The sequence below is a fragment of the Haliotis rubra genome, unplaced genomic scaffold (assembly GCF_003918875.1).
Source record: "Haliotis rubra isolate DU_JTF1 unplaced genomic scaffold, ASM391887v1 Scf150, whole genome shotgun sequence".
NCBI classification, from domain to species: Eukaryota; Metazoa; Mollusca; class Gastropoda; order Lepetellida; family Haliotidae; genus Haliotis; species Haliotis rubra.
In genome coordinates, this window is record NW_025765448.1 from 670,682 (window position 1) to 692,550 (window position 21,869).

The window sequence follows — 21,869 nt, forward strand, 5'->3', positions numbered from 1 at the left end:
ATACGGTTAGCAGTTGACAATAGCTGGAGAAATATTTTTTTTGACGGTTGTTTCGTAAAATAAATGGGAATATATTTGCTTCTAATGTAACAATAATGATCACAAATTAGCAGAGCCTGGTATTCGTCTTCCAGGACATTTACTGCACAGTATTTGCACACAATAGATTTGTCATGTCCGCACAAACAAACTGGCAGTGATCTACAAGTCTCCATTGGTCAACACGTCCACTTGTCTGCACCTTACCATTAATACATCACTGTCATTGGCGTCCACGTTCCAGTAGTCTACACCTCCGGACGTTGCTCTGGTCTACACGTCCAAGTAATATGTTGTACAACCACTGACCATCAGTGGGCGTGATGACGCCGACGTGTTAATAACAGGCAGGATGTCTGTGTGTAAGTTAAACGTTTCTCGACTGCCAGCCCGAATCATTCTTAATAAGAGTATGTGAGTACTTACGTCTCTTTTAATACACTTGTCAGATGACCCCAACGCCAAGCTGTCTGACCTCCGGTGTGGACTGTCCGAGATGCTCAAATAACGGAAACGATCGTCAAGGACTTCTCAATATACGACAGAACAGTTCCTGGATCATTATAGCTTTTTCCGGAAAGGTGAGGTGTTATAACGTTGCAATCGACATGTTTCAATCACATGATATTTTGGGGTCAAAGATATGTCATGGTAGAATTTCAGCGGTGTTTTCACTTAAGTTCAGAAACATGAGTTTTATACAAATAACGAGACTTGATACCCCTCATAATAGAAAGAAATATGTACTAAAATTGATAAGTGAGTAATTATGGTTTACGCCGCTTTTGGCAATACTCAAGCAACATCACGGTGGGGGATGCCAGAAATGGGCTTCACACATTGTACGCAGAAGGCCTGGGTTCGGTTCCCCACATCTGTCCCCCGCGGTGATATTGCTGTAAGTTTGCTTAAAGCGATGTAAAACTAAACTCACTCACTCATCAGGTAAACAAGTAGTGTCAACCAACGTCTTTTGCTTTCAACCATGACAATTTTACCAATACATGTTAATATGTTCAGAATACTGTCTGGACCCGGCAAACCAGCCATCTGCATCAACATCAGACATCGGAGCAACAAGCCACACAACCATACATTATAACCATACATCCGAATTGTCAGCGGTTCACACGCCCAGCACGTGGCCAATGGGAGGTTTCTGACAAAGCGTCCCCACGAACATGCTCTATCAGGAAAACATGGACACTTTTAGTTCAGAAACGAGAAGCGTGTTCTTGGACTGATATTTGAGGAGGAAATGCCTGGTTTATCTTCCAAGAACTACAAACGCTACGATCCCTGAATATGAGATTCTCCTTACAAATGTTCCCCATTTGGGCTTAACTGAAACTACGTGAAACATATAATGCCGTGTCTTTAGACCCGGGACTAAGTGTACTGGACTTTCATCATCTGGTAACATAAGTTAACGATGACTGTTTTCAATCTCACAATACCGCCGCCATTAAACCCAAACCGCATCTTCAAAACGCCTCACCTCGCATTTCAAAGACCATTGCACAATTTACTATATCCCGAACTTAAAGAACACAGTAACCCCGATCCCGTGTCGAGGCCAAGGATTGGGGGCACAGTCCATCGCCACAGTCACCCCCACGCTCATCCCATCTCATCTACCACTGCGTAATTGGCCACAGCCCTGCAAGAAACCATAGGACGTGTCATAATGGCGTTTCAATGCCTCTGATGACAGCGGAATCTTTGGGGATAATCCATACAAAGCCGGATCGATTTCCTTAAGGAAATTGGCCAAGGCAAGGGCGACCTGAAATTGATGTCTTTTCTTTCGTTCGATTCCAAGTGATTACAAAGCATGATCCTGGACCGATTCCGAATCTCCGTGAATGGGTGATCAGCACGTGCAGAACGTGACGGGTTGTTGACCAGACAGCTAATTGGTTGGAAAAGGTTGCATCGTCGCGGTGACGTAATTGCATTATGGGTGAATATGGAGAGTTTTCACGGTAAAAAGTGATCTCGCCCATTCAGCCTGAGACGTCTTCGGCCGGGCCATTGTTGTGGGGCACGACGTCTTTCCGGCAACTGATAGGAGTTCGATTATCAATATTAACATGGAAAGTGTCGCTCAATGCAAAGAGTGAGTGAGTAAATGTTGCTTAAAGCCGCATCAACAATTTTGCAGCAATTCGCGGTTAGCAATGTAAAGAAAAGATGATGATGATGATGATGATGATGATGATGATGATGATGCAATTCAGAATATTGATACTCTCACGAAGCATCGTATCAAATAGTAGATAGTAGATCCCAGCAGACTCGCTCGTGCATCAAATGCCTATATTTACCCGTAATAATAATTGTAAACTAGCAAGGCCAGTAGCAAGGCTACATTTTGATATAGCGTCTACTTTGGCTGCACACATCCTTTCCATATAAATAATAACATTGTAGGCTAACTCCCTTGCCAGAAAATGAACAATATGCCCATGCTTCCCTAATATGTTAAATTAATTAAAATCTGCAACATTAAAAAATTGACTCGTGTCGAGATGGTGTCTTGCTGAACTGAATCGCTCTACGAGACACGTGTTAAATAGAAGCGGTATTGAGTTCACGCCACGGTCAGCATGTATTGCACGTGCTTAATCGCCAATCTACCTGTAGTAACCAAGTGTATTCGTCTAGATTCCCGGCTTGCTTCGACCACACCCCCGTTTTGTGCGGACATATCGTCATCTATTTGTGTCAAGATCGTTTAGTTGAGAGTCAAAATCGGGTTTTAATCGACTTGCAGAAATAACAATAAAGAATTGGTAGGTTTCATGATTGGTGCTCGATAGGCCAATCATCCATGATTATGTTCACATTAAGTTTTAATCGATTACATGCGATGGTAGCGTAGCGATCGGCAAAGCAAGCGAGTGGGGTATACCGAAGTGTCCGGCCTTGTCATAATGTATTGTACTGCGTAGCATTTCGAGTTGGGGTCATCTCAATAAAATATTATTTTTTAAAAATCTTTAATCTTCGCAAAGACACGAGGGCCTGTGATGTCATCGTATCCCAATTGTGTAGATCGATACTCATGCTGTTGATCACTGGATTGTCTAGTCCGTCCAGACCGCCCCCATATAGCTGGAAGATTGCTTAGTGCGGCGTAGAAAACCTTCACTCACTCACTTTTCGCCATGCTTGTGGATTTCACTCTGTGGTCAACCGTACGAATTTGTAGAGGGGGTCATGGAAAATGTTCATTTAATTCTTAGAAATAGGCCTGTATACACCCTTAGACGTATCCAGGCCAGCAAAACTAAATCCATGAAAACATTGTTGTCATTAGAAATGTCTGTTCCTTGTGATGCTCATGTGATTGACAAGGTTACAGAAAAAATGACATGGCAAATAAGTATGGTGACTGAGTGGGGACATCGCTTCAACGCCTTCAATTACGGCCGCGAGAAAGCGATCGAGCGAGAAAGATAAGAAAGCGATGAAGCGGGAGAGCGAGAAAGGCATATATCAAGGCGAGAAAGACCTAGTGTGAGAAAGCGATAGAGCGGGAAAGCAATATAACAAGGCGAGAAAACAATGTTTGACATAATGCTGTACGTGAGAAAGGGTTTCGCTGGTCGTCAGTGTTCAATTCTTGCAATATTCAACGCTCTTTGCCTTTCATGCTTGCAAATGTTTGACATTTTGTAGTAGATAAATTTGTTAGAGATTAGTACAGAATTCCATTTCGTTTTTGTACATGAACGTGATAACTTTGAACATTAACCATTGTCCGTCATCTTGCAGATTTGACCCGCGAAGATCCGGGTTAGAACTGGTCTTCAGCACCCCATGCTTGTCGTAAGAGGTGACTAACGGGATCGGGTGGTCAGGCTCGCTGACTTGGTTGACACATCTCTTCGGTTCCCAATTGCATAATCAATGCTCGTGATGTTGATCACTGGATTGTCTGGTTCAGGCTCGATTATCTACAGACCACGCAGTGAATCTGGTATATTACTGAGTGAAGCGTTAAACAACAAACAACACAAACACGCAAGTGTTGTCCCTGAAGTTAGGTAACTCATAATATCTACAGTACCCGGGTTTGCTGCCAGCAACACAGCCTTTCTTACCTCCGGGTAATACAGAAGTCTGCAGTGTTTTCGAGTCTGCACATTCTCCCAAACGTTCCCCTAAGGTTTCGACAAGTTCATTCGCTGTCTGGTCTGCGTCATTCTCTTCCCACAGAGGTTACTTGTCATATCTTCCTACGTAGGAAGATATGACAGGAGTAACCTCTGTGGGAAGAGAATGGGTCTGCGTGTATATGGGGCAAGGGTCCAGAGCTGATGATGAGCTTTCACTTGAGCCTTTTGTCTCCTTAAAATCGATTCACACAACTGCTACATGATGACATACAGTATACCAGGTCGCCAAGCCTGACACCCATTCCACTCAGAAACTCTTTACGCCAAGCATATATTACTGAGGATCAAACTTCCACTTTAATCAAAACGTATCAACTCAAAACCTCCTCAAGCCTCATGCAGGAGTGAGTGAGTTTTACGCCTCTATTAGCAATGTTCCAGTAATATCACAGCGAGGGACACTAGAAATGGGCATCACACTTTGTACCCATGTTGGGAATCAAACCTGGGTCTTCGAGCGAGCGCTAACCATTAGGCTACCCCACCAACCCGTCTTGCAGGAAAATACACTTTCCTACTCCGCTTTTAGTAAATGAGTCTGGATTTTCGCCGCTTTAGTAATATTCAATCATTGTCACGGACCGGGCAGCAAAAACGTCCTTCACACATTCTACCAGTGTGAGTGAGTAAATATAGTTTTACGCCGCTTTTAGCAATATTCCAGCAACATCACGTCGGTGGACACCAGAAATGGGCTTCACACATTTTACCCATGCTGGGAATCGAACCCGGGCCTTCGGCGTGACGAGTGAACGCTTTAACCACTAGGCCACCCTACCGCCCCTCTACCAGTGTGCGGAGTCGAACCAGGTATAAGGCGTGACGAGCGAACACTTCAACCTCTAGTCCACCCCCACAGCCCGCCTTTCTGCGTTTATCCATTAGGGAGTAATGAGACAAGAGGAGAGTATTACTCTGATAGTTACAGTGTTTCGTTGTTTTATACCCTCTTTCAATGGCCATGACGCGACTAAGGACCTGTACAAAACAACGTTTACGTAAGTTGACGTGTGCTTGGGCTCGCACTTAATGGCACAGTGAAATAACGTCGGCGCCAGTTACGGCAATAATGACCCTGGTAATATCACAGGGCACAGGATGAACCGCATCGTCGAGTCGTGTTAGAACTGCGTGTAGCTCGTAAAGATTCCTTGGATCAGTTGTAGGAAGCCAGTACTGGACATATAACTGTATACAGTAGGAAGACTTGCTGCTAACAGAGAGCTGGGTTAGATTTGTATGTTTTTAGGCATCTCTATTTTGTGTCGGATCACTCGGGCATTCTTTCCTAGGTTAGATTTGCATTTGATGTTTTCAGGCATATTATATTTACCAACCAACCCAAATAATTGTTTCGTGTATTAGACGGCGTAAAGATTAATGCGGTCTAATCATAGTTCTGCGCGGAGTTACGTCCTTTGAGCACACATTCAACCTGTGATCAATGTCATGAATCCCAGTTCGCCCAGAGTATTTGTTTTTTAAACAAATCATACTACTGTTGGCTGGCCTGAGAACCGTGTCTCCTGGAGCGTTTCTCCCACATAACACTAACATTCCGGGATACAAACTGAATACCGATCAAAGTGGCTTTCAAACACACACTAACATAATCTTATTCATACAGGTTAAGGTTATTCAAACATAACTTTCTTTTTGTTTGGCATTTTAGAAGTTGGGACGTACAATAAGGACAGTTGTTAACCAGGAATACCTGCTTGACAACAGTACAAGAAGCTTTATAGAAACATCGCACTTTGGGATGAAAGAAGTTCTTATCCATAAATATGCGGACCTCGCCTTTGAAATGTCTCGCTTGCATCCCAAGTACACTGTCGCCAGGCTCCCCATTGTTCTCGGTGCCCTTGGTTTGGTACCTCCTGATCTCTTGGCGCAGATCAGGAGAGTGCCCGGGTTCCACAGGGGCATGTCACGCTTAGAAACAGCGTTAGAAAGACATATAGGTACATAGACCCTACCCTAGTACTAAATAAAAGGAAAGGGATGTAACGACGGAACCACCCCCTCTTCAATCAAAGTTAGATTTCACCACGTAAAGTATTTTAAGGCCCTGTCGAGGCCTACGGATCGAAAGCGAGATGGTTTCCCTACAAAATGAGCTATAAATGGTCACAATCGGATCATTATTTCAAAAGTTATACGCCACGACTCACCGAAAACAGCTACCTCCGCAATTCCAAGCCAAAATCATGGATCACCCAAGACGGCGAAAACTCACCTTTTAAATTCGTTGATTAATTCCAGCCACGTTGACAGCACCTATTTAGGGCTAGATTCGATCGGCAGCGGCATTCCACGGGTCTAAAAACTTATTGCAACATCTACAAATCATTTCCTCGACAGTAAGCAGGCACTTTCTCCAAAGCCATCGGCAATCATACTCACTTGTCGGCCATAGATGGCCTTGACATTTCAGTGACCTGAGCAGTAAATTGGTAAAAATAATTTTAGAGGTTAAATATTTATAAATAAAATTTCCTAAAAATGAATCAATATCGAATATATTTTTACAACCTCTAAAATTATTCTTAACAATTTACTGTTCCGTACATGATCCAAAATAGAAGGAATATTGCAAAGTTCATATTTCGCGCCCATTAGCAAACAGTCAAAATCTTACAGTATATTACATTTTCCACCAATCGGATGGCCTAATTCAGTTTCTGCGGATCTTCTCAGATCACTTGAATGTCAAGTCCATCTATGGCCGACAAGTGAGTATGATTACCGATGGTTTTGGAGAAAGTGCCTGCTTACTGTCGAGGAAATGATTTGTAGATGTTGCAATAAGTTTTTAGACCCGTGGAATGCCGCTGCCGATCGAATCTAGCCCTACATAGGTGCTGTCAACGTGGCTGGAATTAATCAACGAATTTAAAAGGTGAGTTTTCGCCGTCTTGGGTGATCCATGATTTTGGCTTGGAATTGCGGAGGTAGCTGTTTTCGGTGAGTCGTGGCGTATAACTTTTGAAATAATGATCCGATTGTGACCATTTATAGCTCATTTTGTAGGGAAACCATCTCGCTTTCGATCCGTAGGCCTCGACAGGGCCTTAAAATACTTTACGTGGTGAAATCTAACTTTGATTGAAGAGGGATGGTTCCGTCGTTACATCCCTTTCCTTTTATTTAGTACTAGGGTAGGGTCTATGTACCTATATGTCTTTCTAACGCTGTTTCTAAGCGTGACATGCCCCTGTGATTGCGATCGCTTGGTCAGGCTCGCTCACTTGATGTACACATGTCATCGTATCCCAATTGCATAGATCAATGCTCATGCTGTTAATCACTGGATTGTCTGGTTTAGATTCGATTATTTACAGACCGCCGACATATAGCTGGAATATTGCTGAGTGAAACAAACAAACAAACTCTACATTGCAGCAAACATCCGATGAAGGTGTAAACATATGCTCCGAAACCCTCTGTTAATAAAGATGTAATAATATAGAGGTTGACATCTATACGTTCTCGCTGTTAGACACAGTGTATACGTCCTCAACCTGTGGGCAAGCACTGTGACGTCATGAAGTTAGCTGTTGACATTTGCAGGCTCTCATTCAGCCGGTGAAGCCATTGTTATCAGCACTGCAGTAATTAGTCGACCACTTTTGAACCGCGACATGTCGTGTCACAGAGACACTTAAGAACGTAGCCTGAAGAACTAAACGTGAAGAAAATAAATACACACATGGAATCTGCTGTACAAGGAAATTGACCTTAGGGTATACGGTTCCTATTTTGGACTCGAGAAAGATATGGACCAGGTCAAGTTTTACCGGACATTGGACTGGAAAGGTCGACATTTCAGTGCAGACATTCTGACTGCAATAACAAAACGTATTGTTGTTAATTTGACAGTGTGTTTATTCAGTATTAATCATTACATTCTTATTTCACATTAAACGGCAGGTCAGGGGAGTTCTTCTTGTCCTGGAACACTGCAGTGAAGGACTCTCTTCTTAAACGCTTTTTGAATTACCGTAGATTAAAAGAAATGAAACAAATATGTCTAGGTGAAATGCTTTTAAAAGTCTATTGGGATAAAAATATGAATAATTAAAACTATTTGGAAAATCGTGAAGCTTAGCTGTAGGAGTGAGTGAGTGGTGAATATGCTTTTACCGGTTTTAGCGATATTCCAGCATGATCACGGCGAGGACACCAGAAATGGGCTTCGCAAATTGTACCCATGTGGAGAAACGAACCCGGATCGACAGCGTGACCAGAGGGCGCGCTTTAACCACTAGGCTACCCCGCCAGTCCTTGACTGAAGGAGGCGAATGGGTCTTACACTACTAAGACCCGTGTTATGACTATCTCACGGAATGGGCTTCCAACGTTATGCCATGTTGAGAATCGAACCCGGACGCCAGTTTGACAAGGCAATTCCCGGATCCCCCGATACTGCTGCTTGACAGGCTACGTAACCACTACACTACACCTATCCCTTAAAGATCCGGGTTAGATTTGATCTTCATCAACCCATGCATGTCGTAAGAGGCGACAAACGGGATCGGGTTCAGGGTGGCTACCAGGGGACAATTTATGAGATGACTGACAGCAACATTGCCTGTGTCAGCTACCCCTGTCAGAATGGAGGGTCCTGTTCCAACATCCACAGCCTCTCGGACTTCACCTGCCACTGTATGCCAGGATATAGGGGTATGTGTGGCACAAGGCCATGGTGGCTCTATTTCGGGTAGCACCCTTGGAGATCCGGGGTAGAATTGGTCTTCAGCAACCCATCTTTGTCCTTAAGGGGCGACTAACGGGATCGGGTGGTCAGGCTCGCTGACTTGGTTGACACATGTCATCGTATCCCAATTGCGTAGATCGATGTTCATGTTGGTGATCACTGGATTGTCTGATCCAGATTATTTACAAACCGCCGTCATATAGCTGGAATATTGCCGAGTGTGGCGTAAAACAACAAGCATACAAACACTAGATCTCGCCACGCCGCCATTCTACCTCCTAACGGCTGAAAATTATTCAAAATAAATTTGTTATGTCTACAAAGAACATGAATCGACGGATACCAGCTCATTGATGAGGATGTATTTAGATTCATGAATAACCAAGCAAAAGATCCCAAGGCAGGACTTTGATTTCAACTTGTATCTGGGCTATTTTGATTCATGGATTTAAAACAAACACAATTGGGACAAAATGTTTCACGTTCAAAACATTAAAAGTAGGAGGATTGAGAAGCTCTGTGTTTTACTGCTGAATCAGCACAAAGCACTGACGTTCAGTTCGTTAATTAAACCCAGCGGGAAGCGCAGTGTTGTGTGTTTTTGCTCCCAGGCTTTGTTTCAAATCCTGTGCAGTGAACTAAATGATTTAGATGTTAATACTGCTGAAACGACAATCTCAATCTGAAAATTGCGTAACTCTCATCTCAAACCGTCATATTAGTTCACTTGGTAGAGTGGGGAAGGTCGGCGGTTCGATGCCCTGGTGGTGTCATATCAAAAGACGTCACAAGATGTGACTTGAATACACTCTCTGACGCTGGAAATATGGGGATAGTGAGTGAGTTTGGTTTTACGCCGCCTTTTAGCAATAATCCAGCAAAATCATAGCGGGGACATCAGAAATGGGCTTCACACATTGTACCCATGTGTCGAGCCAGGGACTTTGGCGTGACGGGCGAACGCATGAACCACTAGGCTACCTCATTGCCTCATTAAAGCGAAAAATTAAAATCTCTCTCAAACACGTATCATGTCGTTGAGTGAATAGACCAGACTAAGCCCGGATACCCTGCTGAAAAAAATTGGGAATGGGAGGGGGGTAAATGATTTTGTACATGACATGCAAGTGTGTGTGTGTGTGGTGTGTGTGTGTGTGTGTGTGTGTGTGTGTGGGTGTCCACTTGTGTGTGTGTGTTTCCACTTTGTACATAAATTTTAAAGGGTCCCTTCACATTGTACATGCTTCTCCATAAAAATCATCATCACTCCCACCTAGCTATATAAATTTTGAACGGTCCCTAATAACACATAGCCTCCTTGACGTGGTATTGAAAGAATACCGCTTAAAACTGCATAACATCATACTCACTCACTCAGGGCGAGATGTAGACACTTACTGTACGTTGTTTTCACCTGGTCCGCTATAACTGATAATTTCAGGACAGATGCTGCTCCGGTCAGCTCGTCCCAGGGTCCTCTTTAACAAGTGATGTTGGGAGTTATAGTGAAAGCCGGCGCTACCTACTATATACCTAAACAGACGTCTTACCTCGGACAGCCTGTACGATATCCATTATCGGAGTGAGTTGATTGGGTTTAATGGCATAGTCCATTATGATTCCTACATCCCAGAACGGCCCTTATAGACCTGACGGGACAAAGAAGTGGGTTAGCCAGTTGATGTTTTACCTGTTTAGAGAGCCATTTACTAAGTGGCTGTATAATGTTTGATGAAGTTAAAAATGAACACAGTATGGACATCCCTGCTGGTACGTTCCAAAGTCAACTGAAAGTGAGTGTGTGAGTTAAGTTTTACGTCGCGTTTCCAGCAATACTACGACGGGGGCACTAGAAATGGACTTCACAACATTGCACCCATGAGGGAATCGAATCGGGTCTTCGGCGTGACGAGCGAACGCTTTAACCACTAGGCTACCCGACCGCCCCTCAGCTGAGAGGTTGAACGGTTGTTTGGGCCCAGCTGTTATTCGCATTGCCATAGACTCTCTGGTCTTGTGGATAAAGCGTCTGCCCTGACAGCGTAAGCTCCCCGGTCGTGTCTTACCTAAATACGTTACAAAGTGGTCATTGTGTTTTTCACTTCCTGGTGTTGGTTAAAGGGGAATAAAACATGCTCTGTTCGTCTCGCGATCAGTATCCAGTGTCTGAGCCGGGGAGCCTCGGCAGGATGTCAACGAAGGCAAACACACACATGCACGCACGCACGCACGCACGCACGCACGCTCGTTCACATATACATACGAGCACAAAGATGCAGGCAAAGCAAGCACGTCTCGTGTCTGAGAGGGTAGCCATGATTCAATTGCGGCAGTGTATCAAAGAAGACCAGCACACACACACGCACAATGCGCGTGCGCGCGCACACACACACACACACACGTACACGCGCGCACACGTACACGCACGCACACACACACACTCACTAACAAACATGCAGACAATATAATCACGTCATTGTATACGTGCAACAATCCTTTACACGACGTTAAACCCAATTCACCTAACCTCAACACCCCGAATTCTAATTCAGAAGCAAAACCAGTAAAACCAATCCCCGATAAAAGAGCCGCATGTACTCGAACAGCTGTTTTAAAATAAACGTTCACCCCCAAGGCGCGATTCCGACATCATGCATGCCCAGATAACCATTTTTCAACAGCAAAAATGCAATAAAACCGTTAATAAATCGTTGGTCCTCTCAAATCTCCCCAGAGACGTCCTAGAACCAAGCAACAATGTAATTCCTCTTGAAAACTACGGCCGAGTCTTCAGTAGCCTGGTTTTAGAGTACAAGAGCCGAGCTGAGTATTTACACATATCTCCATGATTGACACTAAACACTACGAGTGACGCCTTTCATCGCCTATACCAGAGTTTGGATGGAATCGGATAGAATTACAGTAGACATGGAATTCGTCGATCGGGCACAGATCTGTCGACGTTTTGTCATTATTTCTCACATTAAAGACTTCCAATGGATGACGATGAAGGAACGGCGCGATGCCACTAGGACGCCATTAGAATCTCCATCCACGGGGAATGTTACAAAATTGAAAAAAATGAATTTATGAATCCGTTATTTTGAGTTGTGTTTTACGATGTGCGTTGTGTTTATTTTCTGCTTAGTACCGAATGTGTGTGTATGTGTGAAAAAGATGATGTAATTGATTGTACATTAAAGTGCCAACGCCTCGGAGGTGCCCTGGATAGACCTTAAGTGTTCTGCTATCCAAATAACAACGTTGTCAGGTTGCTGTGCTGCTCCCGTTTGCAAGTGACTGAGTGAATATAATTTTACGTCACCCTCAGCAATATTCTAGAACCTGTTTCGTCGAAGAAGCATTGACAATGGGTTTCACTCACTGTACCTGTGCTGGGAATCGAACCCGTGTCCTCTGCATGACAAACAAACACTTTAACCGCTTGCCTAATATATACTCTCCCCAAAAGAAACGCATATAGAATTTCAACTGTATTTTTTTATGTTTATTTTGAAATATCTTGTAGGCTTTATGAGTCAATGAAATATAGCGAAATTGCACACTGGATATGCAGACTTATCCTGTCTTTGGCACCAACTCGAGGAAAGTCAGTTTGAGTGTCACATGGGGACGATGTGGTGGCGCTGAAGTCAATACCTCGTGTGACCACCGTGGGCATCAGAACTGCACGGCACCGCCTCAGCATCGAACGAAAAGTCTCAGAATCTCGTGTTGCCCAATCGCAGCCCACTCTGCCTGTAGTGCAGCCTGTGCGAGTTGCTGAAGTGTCTGGGGCTGAGGGTTACGGCGTCTCACCCGTCTGTCCAGGCATCCCACAGATGTTCGATCGGGTTTAAGTCCGGTGATCTTGAGGGCCAGGGGAGCACATTGATGTTGTGGTTCTGGAGGAAGATTATTGGGCGTAGGATTTCGTCACAGTACCGTTGAGCCGTCAGGTTGCCCTGGATCATCACCAAATCACTTCTCCTACGGCAAGTGATCGCTCCCCACATCATAACACTTCCCCGGCCGAATATGTCCACCTGGGGAACGCAAGCGTCGGCGAAACGTTCACGTCGACGTCTGTACACCCGCATTCTTCCATCGCGTCGTTCCAATAGAAATCGTGATTCATCACTGAACCAGATTCTACGCCAGTTCGGTAGGTTCCAGGCCTGAACGTTGGTGCACCATTGAACTCGATGTCGACGATGTTGTTGAAGCACAGGGCCAAAATAAGGTCTTCTGGCACGTAAACCAGCCTCTCTCAACCTGTTCCTGACGGTCTGTGCAGAAAGCCTCCTCAACCCGGGTATTTGTCGAGCGGTACTGGTCGCCGTAGCTGTTCGATGACGCAGGTGATGTACTCGGATGTAGCGATCCTGCGCCGCAGTGGTCGCTCGAGGTCGCCCACTACGAGGGCATCTGCTACCGAATTCTGCCGGCGATATCTCCCAGAGCCGTGAAATGGTGCTTTGGTGAACATTCATGCGTCGGGCAACTGCACGTTGAGACTGGCTAGCTTCAAGCAAACCAATGGCGATATGACGGTTGGCTTCACTTAGTCGTGGCATTTTGCGTTCGTTAACAATATTCCAAATACAGTGAATAATCGACAGACAGCGATCAACCTTTTATACCCATCATTGAGACTATCCGTTCCCCACCTTTCACGTGCATTGCATGTGAATTGTGTATTCTGTGACACTACACGCCGAAATTGAAAATCATGCTGTTAAATACGGGTATTGTACGGATGGTGCGTTTTGTTGTGATGTTTCAAAACATAAACACCATAGGACTCATAAACAGAGCAAAACCTTTTGTAAAATGAATCACGTTTTAATTCATTGCTACATGAAATTGCTATTTTCATGATGCGTTTCTTTTTTGGGAGAGTATATTTCCTTAACGGATATTTCCGTTTATGTTCAGTAAGTTACACATCCTCGGTGTATTCTGTAAAAAAGGGTTGGTTGAGTAGCCAAGCGGTTAAAGCGTTCGCTCGTCACGCCAAAGATCCGGGTTCGATTCCTCACATGGGTACAATGTGTGAAGCCCATTTCTGGTGTCCCCCGCCGTGATATTGCTGGAATATGGGTAAAAGCGGCGTAAAACTAAAGTCACTCACCCATTCTGTTATAAGTTCCAAGTACCGCCTTTAAGTACAGTGGATAGAGTTTCTGTCTGGACAGCGAATGCAGAGTAAAGTTGGATCAGTGAGGATCAAAATGCATATGTAAAACGCTGTTTTATTTATTTCAACGAAACTAAATTGTCTGACCCAGACTTGATTATCTACTGGTCATACAGCTTGAATATTGCTGAGCTCAGCGTAAATATAATCTCCAAAACAGAAGACAGCATTCACTCTTACTAAGTAAATACACCAAATCACAACAAAAAAACATTCACTCACTCACTAAATAAAAACCAAACGAATTACAACATAAAAAACCCCATTCACTTACTCACTCACTAAATAAATCCATAAAGATACAACTTGTAACATTCACTCTCCTTCACAAACACAAACCCCAAAATACAACATTCACTCGCTCACTCGTCCAATACGTTCGCCATCGATAATAGGTGAAGCCACGAAGGCCAAACAGTCATTCACTTGCCAGTCAGACAATTTGTCTCAAACGTCCCTATAGTGTATCATTAGTCCTTCCAGTTCCTTCGAGGATTCAGTAGATTGTCATTCAATAAACGTCTTGACCTTAATGTTCCCAACGCTCATTAGCTTCTCCTGGTGTGATCTCCTTGGAGACGTGAATGCCATGTGTGAATGTTGTTTTACGCTTTGCGTAAGGAATCTTCCAACTGCATCGCAATGGCGTCAAAATAGGCTCCTGTTCAAGGTAAACCGGACTGTGCCGGAATGAATCGGACTGAGTCGGCCTGAGCCGGACTGAGCAATGGTTCAGTACATCTGGGACGATGAACATAATCCACGGGATGACATTATTTATACATGACTTCGATTCTCACTAGTTGGGATTTACAAGAATCTTAGCATTGTGTAAGGGATTACTTTGTGTTTGGAGAATAAGTGAGTGATGGGTTTTACGCCGCTTTTAGCAATATTCCAGCAATATTCATAGCGGGGACACCAGACTGACTGACTGAGTATGGTTTTACGCCGTTTTTAGCAATATTCTAGCAATATCACGGCGGGGGACACCAGAAATGGGCTTCACAAATTGTACCCATGTGGGGAATCGAACCCGGGCCTTCGACGTGACGAGCGAACGCTTTAACCACTAGGCTACCCCACCGCCCTTGGGGACACCAGAAATGGGCTTCACACGTTTTGCCCATGTCGCGAATCATAGGGGAGAGAGTAGTTGCTGTTTGTTGTTCAACGCTACACTCAGCAAATTTGCAGTTAAACGACGGAGGTTTGTAAATAATCGAGTCTGGACAAGACTTTCCAGTGATCAACATTATGAGCATCCATCTACACAACTGGGATACAATGACATGTATCAACCAAGTCAGCGAGCCTGACCACCCGATCCCGTTAATCGTGTCTTACGACAAGAAGGTTGCTGAAGACAAATTCTGAATACACCCAGGGCATTGCCCTGACCACGGATTGTCACTAAAAAATAGCGTAAAGGTCAATATTGCCATTTCCGGGGTCATGGCACTATATAAATGGTCCTTTTGTACATCAATGCTACTTTTTGCGTGACAGGCCCCTGTGGCTCTGACAAACCTAAACATTCAGGACGAATCTCGGACTCGAACTCGGTTCATGGCCTATCTAAGAGACTCAGATAGCAGAGTAATTTTAAGCGCCTTAGATGGCCGGGCCACCCCTGTCCCTCGTGTATGGTGCACGTGTGCGGTAAGATAATTAACTTACAGAGAACGATAATTGTATTGTGAATTGTAAATAGCACGCTCTTGGCCACAACAACCAGTCGACTCAAACAATGCCGTGGCCAGAGGGATCGGGCCATCTGTATAGGTTATCGGGGTCTGAATTTGACCAAGAGCCAAGATGCCGGACATGCGGAATATACACACTCGCGTTCGAGGGTGTCTACACTGAAACAAACAAGGAAACTTACTTGATGGTCATGCATTTGATTAGGAATACGTCTTTGTGTTTTCATCAACCGTCTTTCGTTTGGGAACGTTTAGATAACGTAATTGTCTAATCTAATATCTGTAGTTATTTCGTTGAATCCTTTTAAGCTCATACTTTCAAGCGCGTACTTTATTGCTCAATACTTTCACTCAAGGGTCTCAAAACAGATGACATTACCCTTTTTCTAAACCTTATTTTCAATAAAATTAAGGTTTTTCCTTCGAGACATGGGCGGTGGGGTAGCCTATATATTGGTTAAAGCGTTCACTCCTCACGCCGTAGACCCGGGTTCGATTCCCCACATGGGTACAATGTGTGAAGTCCATTCATGGTGTCCCCTATTTCTGATATTGCTGGAATATTGCTAAAAGCGGCGTAAAACTAAACTCACTCACTACTTTAAGACCATTTCACGATGTTTTACAGAAACGGTTCGTGAAAAGTTTACGAATCGACAACTGACAACAAATGTTGATACCAGATGTTAAGCAAAAATAAAGAGTGCTCTGCCCTGCCAGATGTTGTAGACAGGGGGGTATAGACGAAAAATGACGTCATCATCGAACACCTGGCTGACCTCATTTCAAAGGGGTGTCAATGACCTTGTACCGAGCTGACCTTGGGATAAACCACTTTCCCAGGGGTATTTTTAGATCAGGAGCATAGCAACCGAAAAGAATGACATCATGGTATTCATGTAGATTTACATGTGTACGAGTGTGATGTTCATCGTACAATATTGTGTGTATTTGTGACTATTTGAGAATAAATCAATTTTGGTTGTCATTGGTTGATGTGGTGTATAAAAGTCCTAACAAAAGGTAGGTGAAGGGAGAGCAGAGTGGCACAGTGGAAGCGCACTGGGCTCATAACCCAGAGGACCGTGGATCGAAACCACGCTCTGCTAACAACATGTTTTTAGAATTAGGGCTAGCAGACATCTATATAAAGGACATAAACGGTGATTAAGCTTCATTTATCACGGGACCCGTGATAGTGACACTTCATCTGAAACCTCTGTGTGAGAGTCAGTATTTGTTCTGAACAAGACAATGAACAGAAGATACTGGAGACCCTATTTGGACGACCCTAAGAAATGGACCAAATATTACTATTTGCAGGCTAAAGGATATCCCAATCCCTTTACTAACGTGGATGATTATGTGATCTATTATGAGAAACAAGGCGTCAAGATGGACCTACCCCATTCTACAGACAACTTTGCTCTCACGTCTCCAACCCAACAAGTCGTTCAACAGGCCAAAGCTCGTATTAAGATGCAGGAGAACGGGGAAAAAACTGAAGCCAAAATAATGACTTCCTCCCAGAGTCGCACAAAGAAACGGAAGACGTGTTTTTAGATAAAAGCAGTCAGTAGACAGGTTCTTTGCCATTTAGACTCGGACCACCATGCAGTCAACAACGTGTCCCGTGTGCTATATGACGTTTTCCAGGACAGACAATATGTTGAGACATAGAAGACAGAAACATCAACAACCCTCTCCTCCTCCTCCTCCTCCTCCTCCTCCTCCTCCACAACCACTTCAACAACCCTCTCCTCCTCCTCCACAACCACAGCAGCAGCAGCAGCAGCAACCACATTCATCAGAAAGTATTACCCAGTCATTGGAAGAATGTAGACTGATTCACCCCCTTCACCATGATTGTCTCAGGCCCCACCTCCTGTGGGAAAACCTACTTAGTGAAACAGATTCTAGAAAGGATGAACATTAAACCTTATCCTGAACGTATTATATGGCTCTACAAACGATGGCAGCCCTTGTATAATGCCATTCAAACCCATGTTTATCCCTATGTGGAATTTCATCAAGGCATTCCTTCTGATCTCGAAAAGGATGCATTTCTGGACCCCCCATGTGGTGAACGTGGTTATCCTCGATGACTTAATGTCTACTGCCAGCAAGGACCCACGCATTACAGATCTGTTTACGGAAGGAAGTCATCATCGTAATCTCTCAGTGATCGCCTTGAACCAGAATTTGTATTTCAGTAAGGATCCCACACAACGAAGAAACTGCCATTATCTGCTTCTGTTCAACAACCCTATCGATCAACAACCCATCATGACTTTGGCGAGGCAAATGTATCCAGGTAACACAGACCGTTTCATGGAGCCGTTTCAAAGAGCTATCCAGAAACCATATGGTTACTTGTTGGTTGATCTAAAACCCCAAACACCTCCCCATTTGCGACTTTGCCCCAATGCATTCAGCTTAAAAGGAGACATCCAATCTAGGACCATTCAGTCCGAGTTAGACTTTCGGCGTGAGCAGACGTGTGAAGAAAACCTCCCAACCATGCCATCTTGTGATGACTGTGGACTCATGTTTCAAGACATGCATGATTTGCAAAAACACAGAAGAAACTGGTGTCCCGTAAAGTCTTCAGTGTGTCCACCGGGAATACCCCAAGTGAAAAAGGAAGTGGGAGGAAGGCGACAACTTCTCTCCTGTGAAGGCACCACGTACACTGTCAGATTGTGACTATTGTGGTCAAGTGTTTAGCAACAACCACAACTTACAAAGACATTTACACGATAAACAATGTCCTGAAATGGAAAATGATGATGATGAATCATTAAACGATGTCACACAAAACAACAGGGAAAAAAAGATGGCTGATCTCGAAGAGCAAGGTATAAGACAAATGTATTCACGTACACGTGAGCTGAATAAAGACTTTTTTGGATGAGAAACGACAGCTGTACATGAAAAGAGGTTTAAACGAAGACACGATTCAAGCCAAACTGAACAAATACATGTGGAGCACGTTTAAAGAGACGTATGCCTGGTTTATTACTTATCTGTACCATATGCAGTATGGCCCAAACACACAAGGAATACTGAAACAAGTAGGAGACACAAATAATCTGTATCATGATGTGTTTTCCAATCTGTACCAATATAAGTCTTGGGTCGAAGGCTTGACCGAAGATGATAATGCAGACATAACATCTGATGAAGAGAGTGAAGGCTATGACGATTAGGAACGGTGATAAGACAACAGATGTAAAGTAAACTTCTGGGGAGCGCTCCTATCCCGTAGTTGTACTCGTTTGAAACGGAGCTAATAAAAAAAAATGAAATCAGTTTATCTTGTTTTTTGTGATGTATACCTCGTTAGTAGCCACATTAACTTAGTGCGCCTAGTGGCAGCAAGATGATCCCCGGGGAGTTGAGAATGGTAATATGGCTGTGATTGACATCCAAGGAACAAGTTGCCAGCCCTTTGAGCATGCATGCGGTATGGACTATAGTGCTATATAAATACCCATATAAAAATTATATACACCTGTGAGTTGTCATTTATGATTACTCTTTCATGCTAACACTATACAATTACCCCCCATTCCAGATGGAATTTTAGAAAGTTGAAAGTTGCATTCCTAAATATGATGTACAAAAACCCCATGACCAGAACGCACATTTCAAAGCTGACACGCCCTTGCTAGCGTTCATTCTAACGAGCATTTTTATTTGTGGGTGTTTTGGGAAATGTCGTCAGGCTATAACTGTCGACAGAAACCTCCCTCCCTCTGCCAAGGCAGTGCCCCCGCCCCTCCCCTACCCCTCCCGCCACAGCATAGTCCCACACACGCAAATGTGGGTCACCAGATCGCGTCTCTGCTAGCACTGTGAGAGGGAGAGTGTTTTGCACGACACAATCCCAGATATACCATATGTTCTATTTACATGGAAGGTGCAATATTAGTCTCATGTGTTTTGGTGGTTGATTCATTCAATACAATCACAAACATATGGGATTTGGGTATAACATCTCAATATCATCCCTGATTCCTAAATTTATCGCATTACAAGGCAGGATACAATGACAATATGGATTGGATATTCAAATATGGAATGTGAATACCGGTAAGTTTGAAATACGTTTGAAATTCTATTGAGTTGGGTTGTTTTGGTGATGGTCAAGACAAACTCAAACCATTTTCATGTGGCAATGAACGCTGATTGCATTGAACAAATGTGTTATAAAACCCGTGAACTGAACCCGTATCATTTCTTTTACACATATGAGTGCTCATGTTAGACTAGACTAATGTTTAGTCTCTGAATGTATTATCTTGATAGTAACAAACAAACCTATTTAAATTGACAAGGAGCCCAAGGCAGACCTGGGGAAAATCTAGACTTCATTTAGAGCCTTTTTGCACTGCAGGGAGGGCTAGGCTGTAGGCAAAATAATATGGGTCAGGGACCGTGAGACAGGCTAATGTTAGACCCACGATTTTGAGTACAACTTGAGGAGGTATCATATTACACCTCGGCGGAGTGAGACGAGGGAAGTGTGTGGAGGCTGCGACTGTTAATTCACCATGCCTCAACGGCGCGCGCTCTGAGATGACAGATTTTCTCCACAGAAAAGGTTATTGAGTATAGAAAATATAAACATTTTGTAAGAGGACAAAATGATAACTTCAACTGACTGTCAGAGGGTTTTTTTAATAGGTAAAATTGAAACCGGACGAAACTAGTTTGTGGTCAGTGGTCCAGTGAACCCCAATAGTTGTTCTACGCTGATTGGCCTAAATTAATGGCGTGATGTCATGGTGTGATGCTATGATGTGTTTCCCACGGGACGCGCGGTCATTGACCCCTCGGTCAGGGTGAGTCACACCGGACTGAGTTGGCTGTATGCTGATTGGTCCAACATAGTGGCGTGATGTCATTCTCTTTCGGTTGCTATGCTCCTGGTCTAAAAATAGTGGCATGATGTCATGGTGTGATGCTATGATGTGTTTCCCACGGTCATTGACACCCCTGTGAAATGAGGTCAGCCAGGTGTTCGATGATGACGTCATTTTAGGACTATACCCCCCTGTCTACAACAGGAACGTGGGTACAATTAAAAACATTGAGTTTCGTACGTCTTGGAAGACAGTGGGGTACCGGATACCAGGTATACAACATACCATTTACTGCAATATATATAACTTGATATACATAAGAACGTTTGAGTTTGTGATTTTGTTGTGAATGGTGGACCAGACTTGCTCGGACTGTCTGCGTAATGGGAAGATACCTGCTCGGATTGCAAACTATCCATCCATAGTCTCTGCCTCTCCACCACCGTATAGTCTTGCAAATTATGATGACGTGGTATGATCCCAAATAATATCTAAATAAGGATGCCGTTATATATTTCTGTTGTATGCAATGTCCATATTACTGAATATTAAAAAAGGAAACAAATAGTGCTCTTTGAATATTCAGTGTTCAGTATAAACAATTTCAACCCTTTACATGATTTAAAAATGACATGTAAAATATCATTTAGGAACACTGTCACAATTTTTAAACATCCTCTAATGGACGTTACGGCATGGCATCAAAGATCTCCGTTCCAATGCCAGCCACCAATTGTTACAGTGGCCATGCTATATCTGATGGAATCCTTCCGGCAATACGGCCTCGTCAACTGAGAAATTCAAAACATCTCTCACGCATGCGCGGTCTTCTGTCCACGGATCAATTGATGAATGGACGTAGCGATATTGTGATCGGGAGAAGCCGCGGAAAAGGTTTGAGCCGATTGTCAAACCGTCGTAGTACGCCGTACCATCATTCTCTCCATTGCAGAACAGCTGGAGCTTTCATACTGTCGCATAGAAGTGTCGTCTGCTGCAGGCCGCCAATTCCAACGTATCGTCTGCTTTTGGAGAAGCACGCGCGTGGATCCCACGAGCTGCAAACGTAAACAATTGCTGAGACACAACTCAGTTTATCAATAGTGTTACTATTTCAGTATCGTTCACTACCGATCGCTGCATTGTCGTAGA

At 43.8% G+C, this 21,869-nt stretch overlaps 1 long non-coding RNA gene across 1 annotated transcript; it reads left to right on the top strand.

The window, feature by feature from the left end:
* Positions 1 to 8,817: 8,817 nt before the first annotated feature.
* On the top strand, positions 8,818 to 21,590 carry LOC124270263. Its single transcript, XR_006896709.1, has 3 exons — positions 8,818 to 8,909; positions 17,237 to 17,238; positions 21,580 to 21,590. It is a non-coding gene; the product is annotated as an uncharacterized LOC124270263 (long non-coding RNA).
* The last annotated feature ends 279 nt before the right edge of the window (positions 21,591 to 21,869 follow it).